Source organism: Schistocerca americana, chromosome 9 (genome assembly GCF_021461395.2).
Source record: "Schistocerca americana isolate TAMUIC-IGC-003095 chromosome 9, iqSchAmer2.1, whole genome shotgun sequence".
Classification (NCBI taxonomy): Eukaryota; Metazoa; Arthropoda; class Insecta; order Orthoptera; family Acrididae; genus Schistocerca; species Schistocerca americana.
The window spans coordinates 681,060-702,735 of record NC_060127.1 but is presented as its reverse complement, the minus strand read 5'-3'; positions in this window follow the sequence as shown (position 1 = coordinate 702,735).

Sequence of the window (21,676 nt, the reverse complement as noted above, 5' to 3'; positions counted from 1 at the left end):
TGTGACGTAAAGCCATATATCCCTCCCTCAATGTGGTGTTTTAAGTGCTGGAAGTTCGGCCATATGTCTTCCTGCTGTACTTCCAGCATAACCTGTCAGGATTGTGAACGTCCTTCACATCCCGATACTCCCGCCTGTGTCAACTGCGGAAAGCACTATTAGCCTTGCTTGCCAGACTGCAGGATTCTCCAGAAAGAAAGAAAAATAATGGAATACAAGACCCTGGACCGACCGACCTATGCTGGGGCTAAGAGAAAATATGAGAGGCTGCATCCTGTGCATGTGACGTCAACGTACGCCGCTGCTGTGACAACTGTTCTACCCCCCTCTGTTCCGCCGTGTAAAGTTGGCTCTCTGAGCCGTCAAACTCCACCTGCCCCCTTGATGGTGGAGGGAACTTCTCTCCCTGTAGCTCCTGCACAACCTACTTCAGGAGAAACACCCCCCCCTCCCCTCACCCCAACCATGGGGACATTAGGGACATCAGTCCCCACTTCTCAGCTGGAGAAGCGTTAAGTCTTCTTCGGCTCCTCTCACCAGGAACGGATCCCTTGGGTCACTTCCTTCCCAGGTTCCTACCAGTGGCAAAGCTGACACCCACCAGTGGCTGAAGCAACCACAGGTAGCTGGTCATAGGACTTCACAGTCCTCCTCAGTCCCTGAGACTGAATCAGTGAAGCCCTCCTAGATGGACAAACCTAAGGAGCAGTGAGAGAAATCTTAAAAGGAAAAGATCCCCAAGAATCAAGGCACTGCAGTGGCACCCTCACCACCACTACCTACAAGCTCTGTGTCTGAGGAGGAGGTGGAGATACTGGCGTCTGCTGAGGACCTAGATCACGCTGGGCCCTCAGACACAATAGATGTTGATCACAAAGGTACTCATCTGGTGTCAGCAGGTGACCCCGAAGTGTAGACTGCCTCATTGAGTGTTTCATGCCTTCCCAGTCTCACGATCACGTAATTCTCCAGTAGAAATGCGGCGGTTTTTTCCACCACCTGGCTGAGCTACGGCAACTGTTAAGCTTTACACCTGCTTTCTGCATTGCCCTCCAGGAAACCTGGCTCCCGGTAATACGCAGCCCGCCTTCCGCAGCTATATGAGATATTTCAGGAACCGTAGCAACTATAACAGTGTCAGGTGGAGTTTGGGTCTATGTCCTGAACTCAGTATGTAGTGAACCTGTGCCCTTTCAAACCTATCTTTAAGTTGTGGCCGTCAGGATAAGGACAACACAGGAAATAACTTCATCCAGATGGTGCAGTATCTCTGCACTGATTGATCAACTCCCTAAACCTTTCCTATGTACTTTTTGGGAGGTTTTAACACACTTAACCCCTTGTGGGGTGGCACCATGCTTACTGGCTGAGGTAGGGAGGTCGAAAATTTACTGTCACAACTCGACCTCTGGCTCTTAAATACAGATGCCCCCACACATTTCAGTGTGGCACATGGCACATATTTTGCCACTGATCTCTCGGTTTGCAGTCCTGGCCTTCACCCATCTATCCATTGGAGAGCACATGACGACCTGTGTGGCAGTGGTCACTCCCCCAGCGTCATGCTCATGGATGCCTACCCAGATGGGCTTTAAACAGTGCAGACTGGGAAGCCTTTACCTCTGCTGTCACTGTTGAATCTCCCCCACATGGTGCCATTGATGTTGTCATTGAGCCGGTCACTACAACGATCATTTTTTGCGCCGGAACACGCGATCCGTCGTTCTCTAGAGTGCCCCTGGCGAAAGACAGTCCCTTGGCGGTCGCCGGAAGTCGCTGAGGCAATTAAAGAGCGTTGGCGAGCTCTACAGCGACGTAAGTGGCACCCTTCCCTAGGGCACCATGCCTGCGTTCACCAGCTTATAAAATGACAGAAACAGGAGTGTTGGGAGAGGTACGTGTCGACCATTGGGTGCCGTACGTCACCTTCCCAAGTCTGGACGAAGATCCAAACATCTTTTTGGGTACCAGATCCCAACAGCTGTCCCTAGCGTTAACATCAATTGTGTGTTATTTACCGACACAAACGCGATTGCCAAGCACTTTGCTGAGCACTATGCTCGAGCCTCTGCATCGGTGAACTACCCCCAGCCTTTCGCACCCTCAAACGACGGATAGAAAGGAAAGTCCTCTTGTTCAATACACGCCACAGAGAACTGTACAACGCCCCATTTACAGAGTGGCAACTGCTCAGCGCCCTTGCACATTGCCCCGACACAGCTCCTGGGGCAGATCGGATCCTCAGTCAGATGATTAAACATCTCTTGACTGACTACAAGCAACATCTCCTCATCATCTCCAACCGGATCTGGTACAATGGCGGCTTTCCATCGCAATGGCAGGAGAGCGCCATCATTTCGGTGCTAAAACCTGGTCAAAACTTGCTTGATGTGGATAGCTACTGGCCCATCAGCCTCACCAACTTTCTTTGTAAGATGCTGGAACGTATGGTGTGTCGGCAGTTGGGTTGGGTTCTGGAGCCATGAAGCCTACTGGCTCCATGTCAGGGCTGCCATCCGAACAGCCTTTTCCAAACACCATCATCTGGTTGCTGTCCTTTTTGACTTATGTAAAGCATACGATATGACCTGGCTACATCATATCCTTGCCAGATTGTATGAGTGGGGTCTCTGGGGCCCACTCCCAATTTTTATCCAGAACTTCCTGTTGCTCCATACTTTCCATATCCAACTTGGTGCCTCCTGTAGTTCCCCCTGGTACTCAGGAGAATGGCATTCCGCAGGGCTCCGTATTGAGTGTGTTTGTATTGTTAGTGGCTATTAACAGTCTAGCAGCAGCTGTAGGTTCGTCGGTCTCACCTTCTCTGTATGCAGATGACTTCTGCATTTCATACTGCTCCTCCAGTACTGGCGTTGCTGAGCGGCGCCTACAGAGAGCTATTCACAAGACGCAGTCATGTGTCATGCATTTCAAGATGAAAAACGAGAATTGTAAGATGTACGACCTGTTTTAAAACATCAGGTAACAGGTCTATAATTTGGCAAAACATACATAAATAAATAAAATTTCTATCGGCTTCGCACCGTTCATCCAAAATCAGAACTGTACCTTAATGACAATCCACTCACTGTACGAGGAGCTTTTGAAAATTCAGTGCAGAAATAAAAACTACTTACGTGTTTGGGGTAAACCTCTTTTATTTTTCAACATAGTCTCCTTTTAGACTTATACACTTCGTCCAACGCTGTTCTAATTCGTTGATCCCTTCCGAATAATAGGAATTGTCCAAGTCTGCAAAATAACTATTAGTTGCTGCAGTCACCTCCTACTTGAATAAAATCTTTGTCCCACCAGCCATTTCTTCAAATTGGGGAACAAATAGTAGTCTGAGGGAGCCAAGTCTGGAGAATAGAGGGGATATGAAACGAGTTGGAATCCTATTTCCATTAATTTTGCAACCACAACTGCTGAGGTATGAGCTGGTGCCTTGTCATGATGGAAAAGGACTTTTTTGCGGTCCAATCGCCAGCGCTTTTCGTGCAACTCGGTTTTAAAATGGCCCGGTAATGATGAATAATATGTACCCGTAATAGTTTTACCCTTTTGCATATAGTCGATGAGGATTATCCCTTGCAAATCCCAAAAGACAGTCACCATGACCTTTCCGCCTGAAGGACTGGTCATCGCCTTTTTTGGTGCAGATTCTCCCTTGGTAACCCATTGTTTAGATTGTTGTTTGGTCTCAGGAGTATAGTAATGTATCCATGTTTCAACCACAGTAACGAAATGACGCTTAAAGTCCTGCACATTCTTCCAGAACAGCCGCAAACCATCCTTTCAACACGTCACACGATTCCGTTTTTGGTCAAGCTTGAGCAATCACGGAACCCATCTTGCGGATAGCTATCCCATGTCCAAATATTTATGCAAAATATTATGTACCCATTCATTCGAGATTCCCACAGCACTAGCAATCTCACGCACCTTAACTCTTCTGTTATCCATCACCGTATCATTGATTTTATCAATGATTCCTGGAGTCGTAACCTCCACAGGCCATCCAGAACGTTCACCATCACTTGTGCCCATATGGCCACTCCAAAATTTTTGAAACCACTTATAAACCGTTCTAATCGAAGGTGCAGAGTCACCGTCATGTTTATCAAGCTTCTCTTTAGTCTCCTGAGGCTTGCCTTTCATAAAATAACGTTTAATCACCACACGATATTCTTTTTCGTCCATTTTTCGACGATCACTCGACTTCCTTGATTCACACGAATGCCAAACACAAAGAAATAGATCAATATGGCTGCAACTTGGTGTGCGTTCTTTCCAGAGATGCTACCAACTAAACATGACCTCGATACGCGCCGGTGATACCATCTCTCGGACTTTGCACAGGCTTTTCGAACGCCCCTCGTAGTGGAGGCATATCGATTCTTAGGACTGACTTGTCTACCTCATCTTCGTCAGCTTAAGCGGAAGTGCTGGCAGCACCTCAATGCCCTCCGCTGCCTGAGCAACATGAACTGGGGTGCAGATCAGTATACACTGCTGCAACTCTACAGAGCCCTTGTTCAATCCCGCCTCGACTATGAAAGTCTGGTTTACAGTTCGGCGGCGCCCTCAGCATTGCATTTACTCGACCCAGTGCACCACTGTGGCGTTCGCCTAGCGATGTGGAGCTTTTGGAGCGAGTCCGGTGACCGGCGTCCCTTTTAGAGGCTGGAGTCCCACCATTGAAGGTTAGGCGTGCACAACTGCTCCCCAGTTACGTTGCACACATTCGTAGTTCACCTGAGCATCCAAATTACCGTCTCCTTTTTGCAACTACGGCGGTTCATCTCCCACATCGGTGGCACAGGTCAGAAACTTATGATAGTGGTTCGTGTCCGGTCCCTTCTGTCTGAACTGGAATCCTTCCCGTTACCACCTCTCCTCGAGGTCCAATCACGTACACCACCACGGTGTACACCTAGGCCGCAGATTGTTCTGGACCTTTCACGTGGCCCTACAAACTCCGCTAACCCTGCATCTCTCCGCTATTACTTCCTCCTGATTCTCGACATGTACCCCAGTGCCATGAAGTGGTTACACCGATAGCTCGATGGCTGATGGTCACGTACGCTTTGCGTATGTTCGTGTAGGACATATTGAACAGCACTTCTTGCCAGATGGCTGCAGTGTTTTCACTGCAGAGCTGGCAGGCATATCTCGTGTTCTTCAGCACATCCGATCATGTCCTGGTGAGTCATTTCTCCTGTGTACTGACTCCTTGAACAGCCTACAAGCTATCGACCAGTGCTACCCTTGCCATCCTTTGGTAGTGTCCGTTCAGGGGTCCATCTATGTCCTGGAACGGTACAGTCATTCATTGGTGTGTGTTTGTGTGTGGACCCCAGGACACGTCGGAATCCCAGGCAACGAACTTGCTGACAGGCTGGCCAAACAGGCTTCGCGGAAATTGCTTCTGGAGATGGGCATCTGCAAAACTGACCTGCATTCTGTCTTACTCCGCAGGGTTTTTCAGCTTTGGGTGATGGAATGGCATACCAGCACACACAACAAACTGTGTCATTAAGGAGACTAGGAACATGTGGAAGTCTTCAATGCAGTCCTCTTGCAGGGAATCAGTTGTCATCTGCTGGCTCTGCATTGGCCATACGTGGCTAATGCACGGTTACTTCCTCTGTTGCGAGGACCCACCTCGGTGTCGCTATGGCTCACAAATGATGGTCATCCGCCTCTTGCTGGACTGTCCACTTTTAGCTGCTCTGCGGCAGACTTTTAACTTTCCCAGCACCCTGCCTTCAGTGTTGGGCAACAATGCCTCAACAGCAGCTTTAGTTTTATGTTCTATTTGTTATCATTTGATCTAAGTTTTTTGATCTAAGTTTTAGCGCATGTCCTTTGCCCCTCTGTGTCCTCCACCCTAGTGCTTTTAGGGTGGAGGTTTTAATGTGTTGCAGTGGCTGGCTTCTCCTTTTTGTTTTCATGGTCAGCCAGCCATGGTAATTTGCTCTCTTGTTTTGATCTCTTCTACATGTTTCTTGTGTCCCTCCATTGTTTTCTTGCCTGATTTTGTCCATTTTAGTGTTTGTTGCCCTCCTGTCATTCTTGTGGTTTTCTCCTTTCTTCCAGCCGTGTTTTGTATGTCATCTCAATTCTTTTACTCCTACCCTTGTGGAATTATTTTGATTGGAATGAGGGACTGGTGACCTAGCAATTTGCCCTCCTCCCCCCTTCTTTTAAACTGACCAACTAGAGTAAGTGTTCAAATGTAGTACAGCCAACTTTGATACACGTAGTTATACACTTTTCAAATGATCATGTGCAGGACAGATGCATCTGCAGGAATGTCAGCACAGGCATTTCTGATGCGGTCAACCATGTATTGGCCGTGTAGTGGCCTATTGGCACCTGCTGGTACAACTTTTAATATCCTCACAGAAAGAAATCCGGTGATGTCAAATCCAGCAGCCCAATTAATAGGGCCACTCCCACCAATCCACCGACCAGTGTAAACATGGTCCAATACTTCCTGTGCTTCAGTTGCATAATGCGTTGCTCAACCACCATGCTGAAACCAACATCCTGCAGTAGTACCGGTAGTCCTTGTTCCAAAAATGTTTGATACTTGTAGCCATTCAATGTGCCACCAATAAAATACAGACCAGTGAGTTTGTTCCCCATGACCCTACACCACATGTTAACCATCAGATGTAACTAGTGGGGATTATCCATATCGCAGTAATGCATGTTATGCTGGTTAATACTACCATGGTTTATGAATGTAGACTCATCGAAAAACAGTACTTTAAGCAAAGATTGTGAGGGTTGTTTGCATTTGCTGACATGCCCAGTCACAAAACACTACCTGTTTATGGAAATTGGCACCATGAAGTTCTTGATGCAGTGACACGTGGTATGGAGGATCCTTATGACGATACTACCTACGGATATTGCGGTGTAATTACCGGGTGCTTATCCTGTTTTTGCCAGTCTATACACTGCCGTCATATATGAAGGCTTTCACAACCTTGTAAAAGAACAAATGAGAGTGAGTTTTCTCTGGAAAACACATGGCATAAGAGACAATAGCAGCCTCCACATTTTCCTACATTGTCCATAAATCAGGATCATTTCAACTTTTTCTTCTGTGGTTGCAATATTTATTGACCACTTGCACATCTGTTCTCCAAATGATAGGTAGGTGTGCGAGCAATTAACACTGTGCACGTATTGTAATGCTTAGAGCCTCTATCTGTTCTACATCTGCATGATATGTGGGCTCTGGTCGCAGTGTTACGATATGTCGTAATTCGCTACACAGCCATGGAGGCAGTCGAGTAGTCCCTTGGTCGGTATGTTGATACAACATTGCGAATGGAGTTTCCAATTACAGGGTGTATATACTCTGGGACAACTGGGAAAAACCTGGGAATTTTTCATCTGGGAGAAAACCGGGAAAAACCCTGGAACTTGTTAGAATTCCTGGAATTTTTTGGTCTTGAGTTAAATAAGTTCAATTTGAGCAGTTGCCAGTGGGCTCCTGCACTTATAGCAAAATTATTAAATCTTTGAAAAATAAATGTTCTGTTGGAGTACATAACATCTCTAACAAGTTATTAAAACAATGTGGTGCAATTACAGCTGATGTTTTGAGTCACATATGTAATGCATCACTGACTCAGGGTATTTTTCCAGATGGGTTAAAATATGCCATTGTCAGGCCTCTCTACAAAAAGGGGGAAACAACAGATGTCAATAATTACCAGCCAGTATCCTTGCTTACAGCATTTTCAAAAATTTTTGAGAAAGTAATGTACTCAAGAGTGGTTAGCTATCTCAACAGTAATGGGATAGTTAGTAAATCACAGTTCGGATTTCAGAAATGCTTTTCCGTTGAGACAGCAATATACAATTTCACTGTCCACATAATAGAGTCTTTAAATAGTAAAATGTCACCAGTAGGAATATTCTGTGACTTATCCAAAGCATTTGATTGTGTGAACCATGACATTATGTTAGAGAAATTACAATTCTATGATAAAAATGGAACAGCATATGAGTGGTTTAAGTCATATCTACAGAACAGGAAGCAAAAAGGCTCTTTATATGCTTCAAGTGACTCAAAGGTGTTTGCCACTTCATCTAACTGGGGTGAAATTACATTAGGTGTTCCACAAGGTTCGATCATGAGTCCCCTCCTGTTCGCTATATATATATGAATGACCTCCCTTCTTATGTGAAACAAGATACTGAACTGACACTGTTTGCTTGATGATACAAGCATAATTATTAATCCAGTAAAAGAAAGTCTTATAGAAAATGATACAAATAAGGTCTTTGGAAAAGTCATTAATTGGTTTTCTGCAAATGGGCTTGCTCTGAACTTTGAAAAAACACAGTACATCCAATTTTCTGCTGCAAAAAGTATAATTCCTTCAATAAACATAACACATCAAAAGAAGTCTGTAGCCAGGGTAGAGCATACTAAGTTTTTCGGTGTACATATAGATGAGAATCTTAATTGGAAAAGTCATATTTTGGGTCTCCTAAAGTGACTAGGGTCAGCAACGTTTGCAATCAGAATAATTGCCAATTTTGAGGATGTAGAAATTAGTAAGCTAACATACTTTGCATACTTCCACTCTCTGATGTCACATGGAATATTATTCTGGGGCAACTCAACACTTAGGCAAAAGGTATTCACTGCTCAAAAGAAAGTAGTTAGAATAATGTGTGGGGTTCATAGTCTCACATCTTGTAGGCATCTGTTTAAAAGGTTAGGAATTCTTACAACTGCTTCACAGTAACATTTACTCAGTAATGAAATTTTTTCTCAACCACATGCACCAGTTTAAAAACAACAGCAACATTCACGATTACAATACCAGAAAAAAGGAAGACCTACACTATCCTTTACTTAACCTATCTTTGGCACAGAAAGGGGTAAAATATACTGCTATAAAACTTTTTGATAAATTACCAGATGAAATAAAATGTCTGACAGACAGCAGTAATAGTTTCAAAAACAAATTGAAATCGTACCTCCTTGACGACTCCTTCTATACCATAGATGAATTTTCAAATATGAATAAGAAAATCTGGAGATATATTATATGCATTTTGTGCCATTTAAGGGAAAGGGACAGATAATAGAACCTCGTTTCCTGTGCGCATTTCTTGTGCATTTGACATGTTCCACATCATAACGGTTTTTACGTGCTGTTGATCAATGGAACACGCAACTAACTAACTATGCAGCTGAGTTGCGTATGAACAGTACCTCAGATTCTGGCTATTTGTAAGTGTGGCTGCAGCAGTAGCAAGAAGCACTCATGACACCTACAAAAGTTTTCTGGCACGCCCAGGCTGCCAGATTTGCATATGCGCAGAGCAGTGTCAGTTGCAGTGGGGAGGGGGATAGTGATCCGTGCTTACATTTAGTAATTTTGCTGCTTTCTCTCAGTTTACAGTTAACACATTAAAAAAAAAAAAAAAAAAAACAAACAAACCACAGTATGCCAGGAGCTTTTACGTGCATAAAAATACATTCACATATGGATGGCTAAAATCTGTTATTAGCTTCAGTTTTCTGATTTTATTTTATTTCCACATTTTTGGCAGTAAGGCACTAATCGCCTTGCACAACAACAAAGTTATTTTTGCCGGTTTGCTAAATAAATAAGGCTTTTATTAATCTTTTCTGCAGATGCAGTCAATTTATAAGAAACAAAATGTTTCATTCCACACTATTGGCTAGTTTTAACTGTTCACTGAATTTCAAGTGCATATTTTCATCTCCTGGCACATGTGACATTACGCCACAATAAAGAACCAAACATGAGACAATACAGTACTGGTATTCCAAGAAAATTTGCATCCCAAAATGAAAATGTGTAGCATATTGAAAATACGCAACATACATGTTGCTGCACATCATAGATCTTTCCAAAACGTGTCCGCCCCACCCCCATCCCCCTGCTCCTTGCCGAGTTTCGTTTGCTAAAGTTCAAAGGACTGATGTTTTTACTGCTCTGAGGGAAACTACATTGTCGCTTATCATGGAAAAAGTGTATTTTCACATTGGAAGAAGTGTATTATCACTTGCGTTTTTACTAGGAGATCCAGGAATTTCTTTTTCTTGTCCGAGTATACACCCTGAATTAGAAGTTATGAAATATTGGCCTGTCCTACCCTCACAGCATGAAGGTTGGGTCCCAATGTGCCACTGGATATTAATGGGTCACTGAGTAGGATGTCATAAATTACGATTGTGTACCCATTTCTATTCCTCTGATTACCTCACCATCTGTGGAGAAATGAAGAAAATGCTTCAGACAAAGTTTATGTAGATTTTGCCATAAAATTATAATCTGTAAAAAAAAAAAAAAAAAAAAAAAAAAGCAGGGGTTCCCACTGAAGATTTCAAAGTTGCCTTGCTGTTTTGGTACTGCGAACGGCTGAAAGCAAGGGGAAACTACAGCCGTAATTTTTCCCGAGGGCATGCAGCTTTACTGTATGGTTAAATGATGATGGCGTCATCCTGGGTAAAATATTCCGGAGGTAAAATAGTCGCCCATTCGGATCTCCGGGCGGGGACTACTCAGGAGGACGTCGTTATCAGGATAAAGAAAACTGGCATTCTGCAGATCGGAGCGTGGAATGTCAGATCCCATAATCGGGCAGGTAGGCTAGAAAACTTAAAAAGGGAAATGGATAGGTTAAAGTTAGATATAGTGGGAATTAGTGAAGTTTGGTGGCAGGAGGAACAAGACTTTTGGTCAGGTGAATACAGGGTTATAAATACAAAATCAAATAGGGGTAATGCAGGAGCAGGTTTAATAATGAATAAAAAAATAGGAGTGTGGGTAAGCTACTACAAACAGCATAGTGAACACATTATTGTGGCCAAGATAGACACGAAGCCCACACCTACTACAGTAGTACAAGTTTATATGCCAACTAGCTCTGCAGATGAAGAAATTGATGAAATGTATGATGAGATAAAAGAAATTATTCAGGTAGTGAAGGGAGACGAAAATTTAATAGACATGGGTGACTGGAATTCGAGAGTAGGGAAAGGGAGAGAAGGAAACATAGTAGGTGAATATGGATTGGGGGAAAGAAATGAAAGAGGAAGCCGTCTGGTAGCATTTTGCACAGAGCATAACTTAATCATAGCTAACACTTGGTTCAAGAATCATAAAAGAAGGTCGTACACATGGAAGAATCCTGGAGATACTGAAAGATATCAGATAGATTATATAATGGTAAGACAGAGATTTAGGAACCAGGTATTAAATTGTAAGACATTTCCAAGGGCAGATGTGGACTCTGACCACAATCTATTGGTTATGAACTGTAGATTAAAACTGAAGAAACTGCAAAAAGGTAGGAATTTAAGGAGGTGGGACCTGGATAAACCGAAAGAACCAGAGGTTGTACAGCGTTTCAGGAAGAGCATAACAGAACAATTGTCACAAATGGGGGAAAGAAATACAGTAGAAGAAGAATGGGTAGCTCTGAGGGATGAAGTAGTGAAGGCAGCAGAGGATCAAATATGTAAAAAGACGAGGGCTAGTAGAAATCCTTGGGTAACAGACGAAATATTGAATTTAATTGATGAAAGGAGAAAATATAAAAATGCAGTAAATGAAGCAGGCAAAAAGGAATACAAACGTCTAAAAAATGAGATCGACAGGAAATGTAAAATGGCTAAGCAGGGATGGCTAGAGGACAAATGTAAGGATGTAGAGGCGCATATCACTAGGGGTAAGATAGATACTGCCTACAGGAAAATTAAAGAGACCTTTTGAGAAAAGAGAACCACTTGTATGAATATCAAGAGCTCAATTGGAAACCCAGTTCTAAGCAAAGAAGGGAAAGCAGAAAGGTGGAAGGAGTATATAGAGGGTCTATACAAGAAGAAATAAAAACTTTAAGGTTCGCCGATGACATTGTAATTCTGTCAGAGACAGCAAAGGACTTGGAAGAGCAGCTGAACGGAATGGATAGTGTCTTGAAAGGAGGATATAACATGAACATCAACAAAAGCAAAACGAGGATAATGGAATGTAGTCAAATTAAGTCAGGTGATGCTGAGGGACTTAGATTAGGTAATGAGACACTTAAAGTAGTGAATGAGTTTTGCTATTTGGGGAGCAAAATAACTGCTGATGGTCGAAGTAGAGAGGATATAAAATGTAGACTGGCAATGGCAAGGAAAGCGTTTATGAAGAAGAGAAATTTGTTAACATTGAGTATAGATTTTAAGTGTCAGGAAGTCGTTTCTGAAAGTATTTGTATGGAGTGTAGCCATGTATGGAAGTGAAATGTGGATGATAAATAGTTTGGACAAGAAGAGAATAGAAGCTTTCAAAATGTGGTGCTACAGAAGAATGCTGAAGATTAGATGGGTAGATCAAATAACTAATGAGGACGTATTGAACAGAATTGGAGAGAAGAGGAGTTTGTGGCACAACTTGACTAGAAGAAGGGATCAGCTGGTAGGACATGTTCTGAGGCATCAAGGGATTACAAATTTAGCATTGGAGGGTAGCGTGGAGGGTAAAAATCGTAGAGGGAGACCAAGAGATGAATACACTAAGCAGATTCAGAAGGATGTAGGCTGCAGTAAGTACTGGGAGATGAAGAAGCTTGCACAGGATAGAGTAGCATGGAGAGCTGCATCAAACCAGTTTCAGGACTGAAGACCACAACAACAACACCCATGCAAGTGGTTGGGTGGCAGGTCAAGTGTGGTATTGTTGGACGTCCCCCTCTGAGACAAACTAATTGGAATTATACAATATTATGAGAAGGAAAGTTGCTTCTTACCATGGTGGTGGGAGGATGTATAGGACAGATCTTCCATGTACATTACAGGGGTATGAGCCAAGAGGTAAGTGATTGGAAACGGGTTGTGTAAGGATGGACGAATATATTGTGTAGGTTCAAAGGACGGCAGAATACCACTGTGGGAGGGGTGGGAAGGATAGTGGGCAGGACATTTCTCATTTCAGGGCACGGCGATAGATATCAAAACCCTGGCAGAGAATGTAATTCAGTTGCTCCAGTCCTGGGTGGTACTGAGTTACGAGGCGAATGCTCCTTTGTGGCCAGACTGTGGGGCTTTCGAAGGTGGTGGGACACTGGAAAGATAGGGCACGGAAAATCTGTTTTTGTACAAGGATGGGAGGATAATTACGGTCAGCAAAGGCTTCAGGGAGACCCTCGGTATATTTTGAGAGGGATTGCTCGTCACTGCAAATGTGACAATCACGGGTGGCTAGGCTGTAAGGAAGGGGCTTCTTGGTAGGGAATGGGTGGCAGCTGTCAAAGTGGAGATATTGCTGGTGGTTAGTAGGTTTGATACGGACGGAGGTACTGATGTAGCCATCTTTGAGTTGGAGGTCAACATCTGGGAAGGTGGCTTGTTGGGTTGAGTAGGACCAGGTGAAGCAAATGGGGGAGAAGTTGTTGAGGTTCTGAAGGAATGTGGATAGGGTGTCCTCACCTTCGATCCAGATGGCAAAGATATAATCAGTGAATCTGAACCAGTCCTCAAGATGGCCCATGAAAAGATTGGCATAGGATGGTGCCATTTGGGTGCCTATAGCCATACCCTGGATTTGTTTGTAGGTAATGCGTTCAAAGGAGAAGTAATTGTGGGTGAGGATATAGTTGGTTTGGAATCTGTCAGGCGTTGGGAAAGGTAGTGTTCAATAATGGTAAGGCCATGGGCATTAGGAATGTTAGTGCACAGGGAGGTGCATCAATAGTGACTAGTAGGACACCTTATGGGAAAGGGACAGGAACTGTGGAGAGTCGGTTGAGGAAATGGTTGGTATCTTTTATATAGGAGGATAGGTTCCGGGTAATAGGTTGAAGGTGTTGGTCTACGAGAGCAGAGATTCTCTCAGTGGGAGCACAGTAACCGGCCACAATGGGGTGTCCTGGGTGGTTGGGTTTATGGACTTAGGAAGCATGTAGAAGGTAGGAGTGCAGAGAGTGGTAGGGGTGAGTAGAGAGATGGACTCCAGGGAGAGGTTCTGGGATGGGCCTAAGGATTTGAGTTGTGACTGGAGATTCTTCTGGATTACTGGAATGGGGTTTATAGGTAGAAGTATCTGCAGTCCTCCCGCCAGGTAATCCTTGCCGTTCAAAACAACAGTGGTGGAGCCTTTGTCCGCAGGCAGGACTGTAAGGTCAGAATCAGTTTCTAGATGGTGGATAGAAGTTCTTTCTGCAGATGTAAGGTTACTCTGCATGTTGAGGGATTTGGGAAGTGATGGTGAGGCAAGATTTGAGGTTAAGAAACTCTGGAAAGTTAACAGGGGGTGGTTTGGGGGCAGTGGGGGTGGATCACGGTTGTATGGAGGAGTGAACTGAGTTAGGCAAGGTTCAGTATTGGTCTTTGCTTAAGTCTGATTGGCAGGGTTGGTGGCAAAAAAGTGTATCCACTCTAGGGACTGGGAGAAGGAGAGGTCTTTAACAAGTCCACAGGACTGAATTTGGGAGTGGGGCAGAAAGTGAGGCCTTTGGAAAGGACCGATATTTCTGTGGGGCTAAAGCTTTTGGGGTAAGTGTTATGTATGAGGCGGAACTGTGGGCCTTGTGGAAAAAGGGTGACCCGGCGGAGACACGCAGTTTGACTCTTGGTCTGATAAAGAGATGTGGCCATTAATTGCACGCATTGGTCACGTAGGCTGTCGTGAGGATCGATGAACTATACTTGACGGGATGTATGGAACATCTTAGGTGATTAGAAAGTTAGTGGACAGGAATACAATTAAATACTTAGCTTTAACTCGGCATCAGTGGTGAATGTCGAACTTGACTTTGTACAATAGTATTTACAAGTGCAGTTATAGAATGAACTGCGAATACTTCTTTACAATTCTGATTGCTTCACACATATAGATCAATTGTCAATGCCTAAACTGTACGTGGCACCTGGCTAGGCCGTAGCTACTGACTTAGCGGAAGGCTATGCTAACTAGCTTCTCTGCAAATGATTATCTCTGAAGCTATAACAAGTGAACCGTTCCTACTAAAGTCAGCTGTAGAACTGGCCAGTGCACTAGCTTCTCTCTTAAGACCAGCCGAGTGGAGGCGGCGCTCAGTCTGCTAGCGTCGACAGTGGCGACATGCGGTTCCAATGTGTACTGATGGACCACAGCCGATTTGAAGCCTACAACCTAGCAAGTGTGGTGCCTTGCGGTGACACCACATTCCTCACCCGCAAATCGGCAAACGGCCGTGCAATACGGCTTACGACTGCCTGGGAGAGGACCCCGTGCTGACGTATGCGAGGAGATGGGGAGCCGAACTGCAGGTGAGGTTGTGCCACCCGCACCCCGACATTCGGACTGCGGGGAGAGAGGAAACTCCCCCAAGGTGCTTGCCAGCACGAGGTGTTGGCGCCCTTATAGCTGTGGGAGGGACTGAAGGGTCAACCTCCGTCGGAACAGGTCGGGGCACCCGGGGGAGCCAGGCTGCCGCAGCGATGCCTCCACTGCGGGCGCCTCCGGCGTGATACCACGCGCCTGTGCCGGCGTGTCGTTGTGTAGCAAAATGGTAGGAATCATCGGTAGCACTGGGGGATGACGCAAGCCAGTAGATGGTTCCCAGGGGTGCTGACCGAACGGCACCGTAGCTGAAAGCAGAGGGCAAGCGGCAGATTCCTTGCGACTACAGAGGCGCAACTGATTGAGATGCCTGCGCACCTCACCACAGGCACCCAAAACCACATACATAGCGCGGCCGACGCAGCGAAGAATGTGCCCTCGAAGTCGACGCTTAGACCCAGATATTGCCGATAATAAACAACGTCACTGGAGAAGAAGTAGGAGTCCGCCGTGGCAAAGTAACACGATGCGGTGGATGTAACGATGTCATCAAAGTCTGATGAGGATGGCCATGGAGCAATTCGGCCGGCGAGCGGCCATCTCGGAGCTGGGAACGATATGAGGATAAGAAGAGCAACAAATGCGTCCTCCCGAGAATGTGAGTCTTGTAACTTTAATTTGAAAGTGATTTGAAAGTCCTGACCAACCTTTCAGCTGCACTGTTGGACTGTGGCAAAAACGGCGGTGACATCAGATGTTGAAAACCATCGGTTTTGCAAAATGATTGAAACTCTACGGACATGAATTGTGACCCGTTGTCGGAGACAATTGCCTGTGGAAGACCTTCAATACAAAATATAGCAGATAATGCTTGGTTGGTGGCCGATGATGTCGTGGAAGACATCCGGACAACAAAAGTAAAATTACTGTAAGAATCAATCACAACCAACCATCGCGCATTCCACAATTGGCCAGCAAAATCGATGTGTAGGCACTGCCAAGGGAATGTGGCTTTCGGCCAAGAAAAGAATTTCTGCGGTGGTGCCGACTGTTGTTCTGCAAAAACCGTGCAAGAAGAGCAAATCTTTGTAATCGCTGCATCGATTCCGAACCAAGTACAGTGTTGGCAAGCAAGTTGTTATACCCCAGTGTGCTTGATGGAGAAGATTTAAAACAGAGGACTGTAAAGGATGAGGCACTACTGCCCTGGACTGATCACTATCAGTACGCAACAACAACACACCACGCTGAACACAAAGTCTCTGTTTGTGAGCAAAAAATCGGCGACCCAACAGGTCCAAGATCCGTGACTGTGACAACGGCCATTGCGTTGTAACATATCGCAGAACAATAACACGGACAGGGTCGGCAGCTGTGGCTGTGGGTACGTGACGAAAATCTATCGGAAAGATTCGTCCACGTCATCGGTTTCAGTGTCGATGAACATACGAGCAAGTTTGGAAGACTCAAATGCTTTATCCTCAGCAACAGGTAAACAGGACAACGCATCGGCGTTTCCGTGCTTAGCAGTGGACAGATATAAAACATCATAGCGGTAATGCAAGAGGAAAGTGGACCACGTGATAAGTTTCTGCCTGCGCTGTACGTGGAGGTACAGGCTTGTTTGGATGAAATAGTGATGTCAATGGTTGGTGGCCGGTGATTATTGTAAAGTGACGACCATATAAGAAGTAGTGAAACTTTGTCACACCAAATATGAGAGCTAAAACTTCTTTCTCGATCTGCGAATAATTTCTTTGCATAGAGGAGAGCAATTTTGAAGCAAAGGCAATAGGTCTATCGCACAAACCATCTTTATGCGCAAGCACAGCACCAATCCCAAAATCAGATGCATCCACCATTAACAGAAGAGGTTTCTTAGGATTGAATGGCATGAGAAAAGTATTTGAAAGCAACGCCCATTTCAACCGGTGAAAGGCACATTCGAATTCTGGCAACCAGACAAACGGAACACCTTTACATCTCAACCGATGGAGCGATGTGGAAATGGAAGACACTTGAGGCATATATCTACGGTAATAGTTTATCTTGCCGAGGATGCTCTGCAGCTGCTTCACGTTCGTCGGCGATGGTAAGTCTCGTATGGCACGGAGGTGCGTGGCACTGGGATGTATGCCTTGGGCATTAAGTACATGTCCCAGGAATGGCAAATCACTTGCAAAGAATACACATTTGTCCTTCCGTAAGCAAGGACCGTTCTGTCGCAGAACGAGAAATAATGTCCGGAGATTAGCTAAATGTTCTTTCTCCGTCCTTTCCGAGATCACTATATCCTCAAGATAATTGACGGCTGTAGGACCGACGCACAAACAGTCTGAAAGTATTGTCAGAACAATGTAGAGGCCGACGCGCACCCGAATGGCAGACGTCGAAACTTATATAAACTCAGGTGCGTGTTAACTACCGATACGCATTGGGATTCTTCGTCCACTGGTATTTGCAACTACGCATCAGCCATCTCCGACTTCGAAAAATATGTGCCCAGACATAGTTTATGAAAAAGATCTTCAGGACGTGGCAAAGGAAATGTCGTAATCACTAGCTGCAGATTCACAATTGCCTCAAAGTCCACACAAGGTTTCAATTTTCCTGAAGGTTTTGGCAAAATGACTGAGGGCAATGCCCAGAGGGAAGGCTTAATATGTTCAATTACGCCTCGGGCTTCCAAAGCGTGTAATGTTTTTGCGACCCATCACACAATGCACGGGGAACCGTGCGTGCTCTGAAACATTTCAGTTGCACCTTTGCTTTAAGTTCCAAATGTGCTCGATAGTTCTCGGCGCAACCCAGGTCCGTTGCAAAATTCAGCATAGATACGTGAAACACTATCTGAAGGCACTCTCTGGTCACTAAAAGGACATCATCCAAAATGGACAAGTTAAACAAATGAAAAGAATCCAAACCGAACAAGTTCACTGAAAAAGCAGAACGAATTACGTAAAAAGACACAAGTTTTGTTTGTCCTCTGTATGTGGCCAGGAGGTTGCACTGACCTAAGACAGGGAGCTTCTGTACCAAATTGCTAGTCAACATAACGTTTGCGTCGCGCGAAGGGTGTTTGCCCAATAGTTTTTAAGTGTCTCAATGTATTAAAGACACTGCAGCTCACGTATCGAGATAGAACGGAATAACTTTGCCGTGAATGTCTGAGTCTACTAAAAGTTTGTGGTCTTTCCTACGACACAATTTACTGTCGTGTGCAACATTGACAGACACAGGCACGAAATCACAAGCAGTGGGGTGGACGTCCGTCAATGTCTATGCGCACTATTGGTAGAACGAACACAGTCACTATCCGGTAGAGTGTCACTGGTCAGTGTGGAACGTACACTATGAATTTCCACTGGAGTACACTCTCGAGCCACAGCAGCCATAGTTCGATTCTGGTTCCAGCAGGAAGCAACGTGCCTGGAATGATTTTGAGCTTTCTTTGACAAACAGATTGAACGTGTCCCTTTTTGTAACACACCTCGGGCATGATTTCAAAACGGCATTCGCTTGCCGGCACGGCACACCTGGCATAGAGCGAGACGGCACAGGCGCAGCCGGGCACGGGGGCCGTTTACAGCGCTGCGCAGCGTGCGCTGCAGGCTTGCTAATCTGACACACTGCTGGGGAAGTTTCAAATGATTCCTGAGCAAAATCCAGTGTGCTTTGTCGATCCAATACGTCGATCGCTTGGGCGAGGGAGGGATTGACAAGTTTCGAAATCTGTTCCCCGATACATGTATCAGAAACATTCTGTGCAATGGCATCACGTACCACGGTATCCGAGTATGTGAGGCCACATTGACATTCAGAGGTGCAATCGCGAGTAATGCCTTGTAAACTTGCCACCCACTCCTGATTAGTCTGTCCCATTGCACATCTTGTCCGGAAAACTTGGTACCTCTTTGCCACAACATTAATAGTCTGTTTATAATAGGCATCCAATGCTGAAAGAATCTCTTCGTATGATAAAGTAACTATTTCTCATCCAGGAAACAACTTGACTATCACACGATATGTGGACACTCCGACACATGTGAAGAGAAAAGGCTGCCGCTCGTTTCCTCGAATCCTGTAGGTGGCGAGATGAAACCCAAATTGTCGCGACCACTCCATGCAGCTTTCCAATGCAGAATCAAAGGCTCGAAACGGAGGTGGTACTGCGTGCTGGGGCTGCAATAGCGGTGGCGCGCTAGCGGCCGCGTCTTGTTGAACTGCACGCTGACCTCGGACGAGCTGTCCAAGTGCATCGAGTAACACCTGCATTTGCTGATTCTGCAAGTGGTAAAATTCTGACAGTACATCTGGTGATTGTGGCGTAGCCATTGTACAAATGAAATTGGGGCAAACTCAATTGGGCAGTATGGGAGCTACACAAACCACTGTCACACACATTCACTAGTCTGTCCCGAGTCTATAATACGTCCAACAGTACAGTTCTATCTAAAAACAAATATGATGTGACTTACCAAACGAATGTGCTGGCAGGTCGATAAACACACAAACAAACACAAACATACACACAGGCCCAAACTCTTTGCCTTTACAAATCTCTGCTTGTGTCTGTATATGTGTGTGTGTGTGTGTGTGTGTGTGTGTGTGTGTGTGTATACCTCTCCTTTTTTCCCGTCTGAATCACGAGGTGTGGGCAGTAATTGCACGCGTTGATCACGTAGGCTGACGTGGGGATCAATGAACTATACTTGACGGGATGTATCTGGAACATCTTAGGCAATTAGAAAGTTAGTAGACAGGAATACAATTAAATACTTAGCTTTAACTGAGCATCAGTGGTGAATGTCGATCTTGACTTTGTACAATAATATCTACAAGTGCAGTTATAGAATGAACTGCGAATACTTCTTTACAATTCTGATTGCTTCACAAATATAGATCAATTGTTGATGCCTAAACTGTATGTGGCGCCTGGCTAGGTCACAGCTACTGACTTAGCGGAAGGCTATACTAACTATCGTCTCTGCAAACGAGATCTCTGAAGCTATAACAAGTGAACCATTCCTATTAAAGTCGGCTGTAGAACTGGCCAGTGCGCTAGCTTGCCTCGAAAGACCAGCCGAGTGGTGGCGCTCGGTCTGCTAGCGTTGACAGTGGCGACTCGCGGGTCCAGTGTGTACTGACGGACCGCGGCCGATTTGCAGCCTACAACCTAGCAAGTGTGGTGTCTGGCGGTGACACCACAGTAAGTGTAGTAGGTCTGCGAGACAGGGTTTGTCAGCTATGAGGGGGTATGGGGGAGGTTTGGAGGTTGTTGTAGAGGTGGTGGGCAGTGGCACTCCAAGGCAGGAGTAGGAAGTGAGTAGGATGGAGAGCTTTTTGAGGTGGCTTTGTGCATGTTGCTCAAGTTCCTGTGGGGCAAGAGTTTCAATGTGCAATACCTCCATTTCAACAGCTGCCACCCATTCCATACTAAGAAGTCCCTTCCGTATAGCCTAGCAACCTGTGCTCTTCACATCTGCAGTGACGAGCAGTCCCTCTCAAAATATACTGAGGGTCTCGCTGAAGCCTTCACTGACCGTAGTTATCCTCCCAATCTAGTACAAAAACAAATCTCCTGTGCCTTATCTTTCCAGTCTTCTACCATCTCCCAAAGCACCACCGTCCAGCCACAGAGGAGCATTCCCCTCATAACTCAGAACCACCCGGGGCTGGAGCAACCGAATTACATTCTCTGCCAGTGTTTCGATTAACTCTCATCGTGCCCTGACATGAGGAATGTCCTACCCACCCCTCCCACAGTGTTATTCTGCTGTCCACTGCACCAACACAATATACTCGCCCATCCTTATACAACCCCTGCTCCCAATCCCTTACCTCGTGGGTCATACCCCTATAATAGACCTACACGCAGCAAGACCTATTACACACATCCTCCCACCACCAACCACTCCAGTCCGTTCACTAACGTCACCTATCCTATCGAAGGCAGGGCTACCTGTGAAATCAGTCATGTGGTCTACAAGCTAACTGCAACCACAGTGCTGCATTCTATGTAGGGATGACAACTGACAAGCTGTCTGTCTGCACGAATGGCCACCGACAAACTGTGGCCGAGAAACAAGTGGACCACCCTGTTGCTGAATATGCTGCCAAACATGATATCCTTCATTCCAATGACTGCATCACAGCCTGCGCCATACGGATCCTTCCCACCAACTCCAGCTTTCCCGAATTGCGCAGATGGGAACTTTCCCTGCAATATATCCTACGTTGCTGTAACCCTCTTGGCCTCAACCTTCATAAGTCGCCGTCCTCACCCCTCCAGCCCCTTCCCTGCTCCCATTCGAGCACTACACAGTCGTCCTTCCACCACCACACCCAGTCTTTTC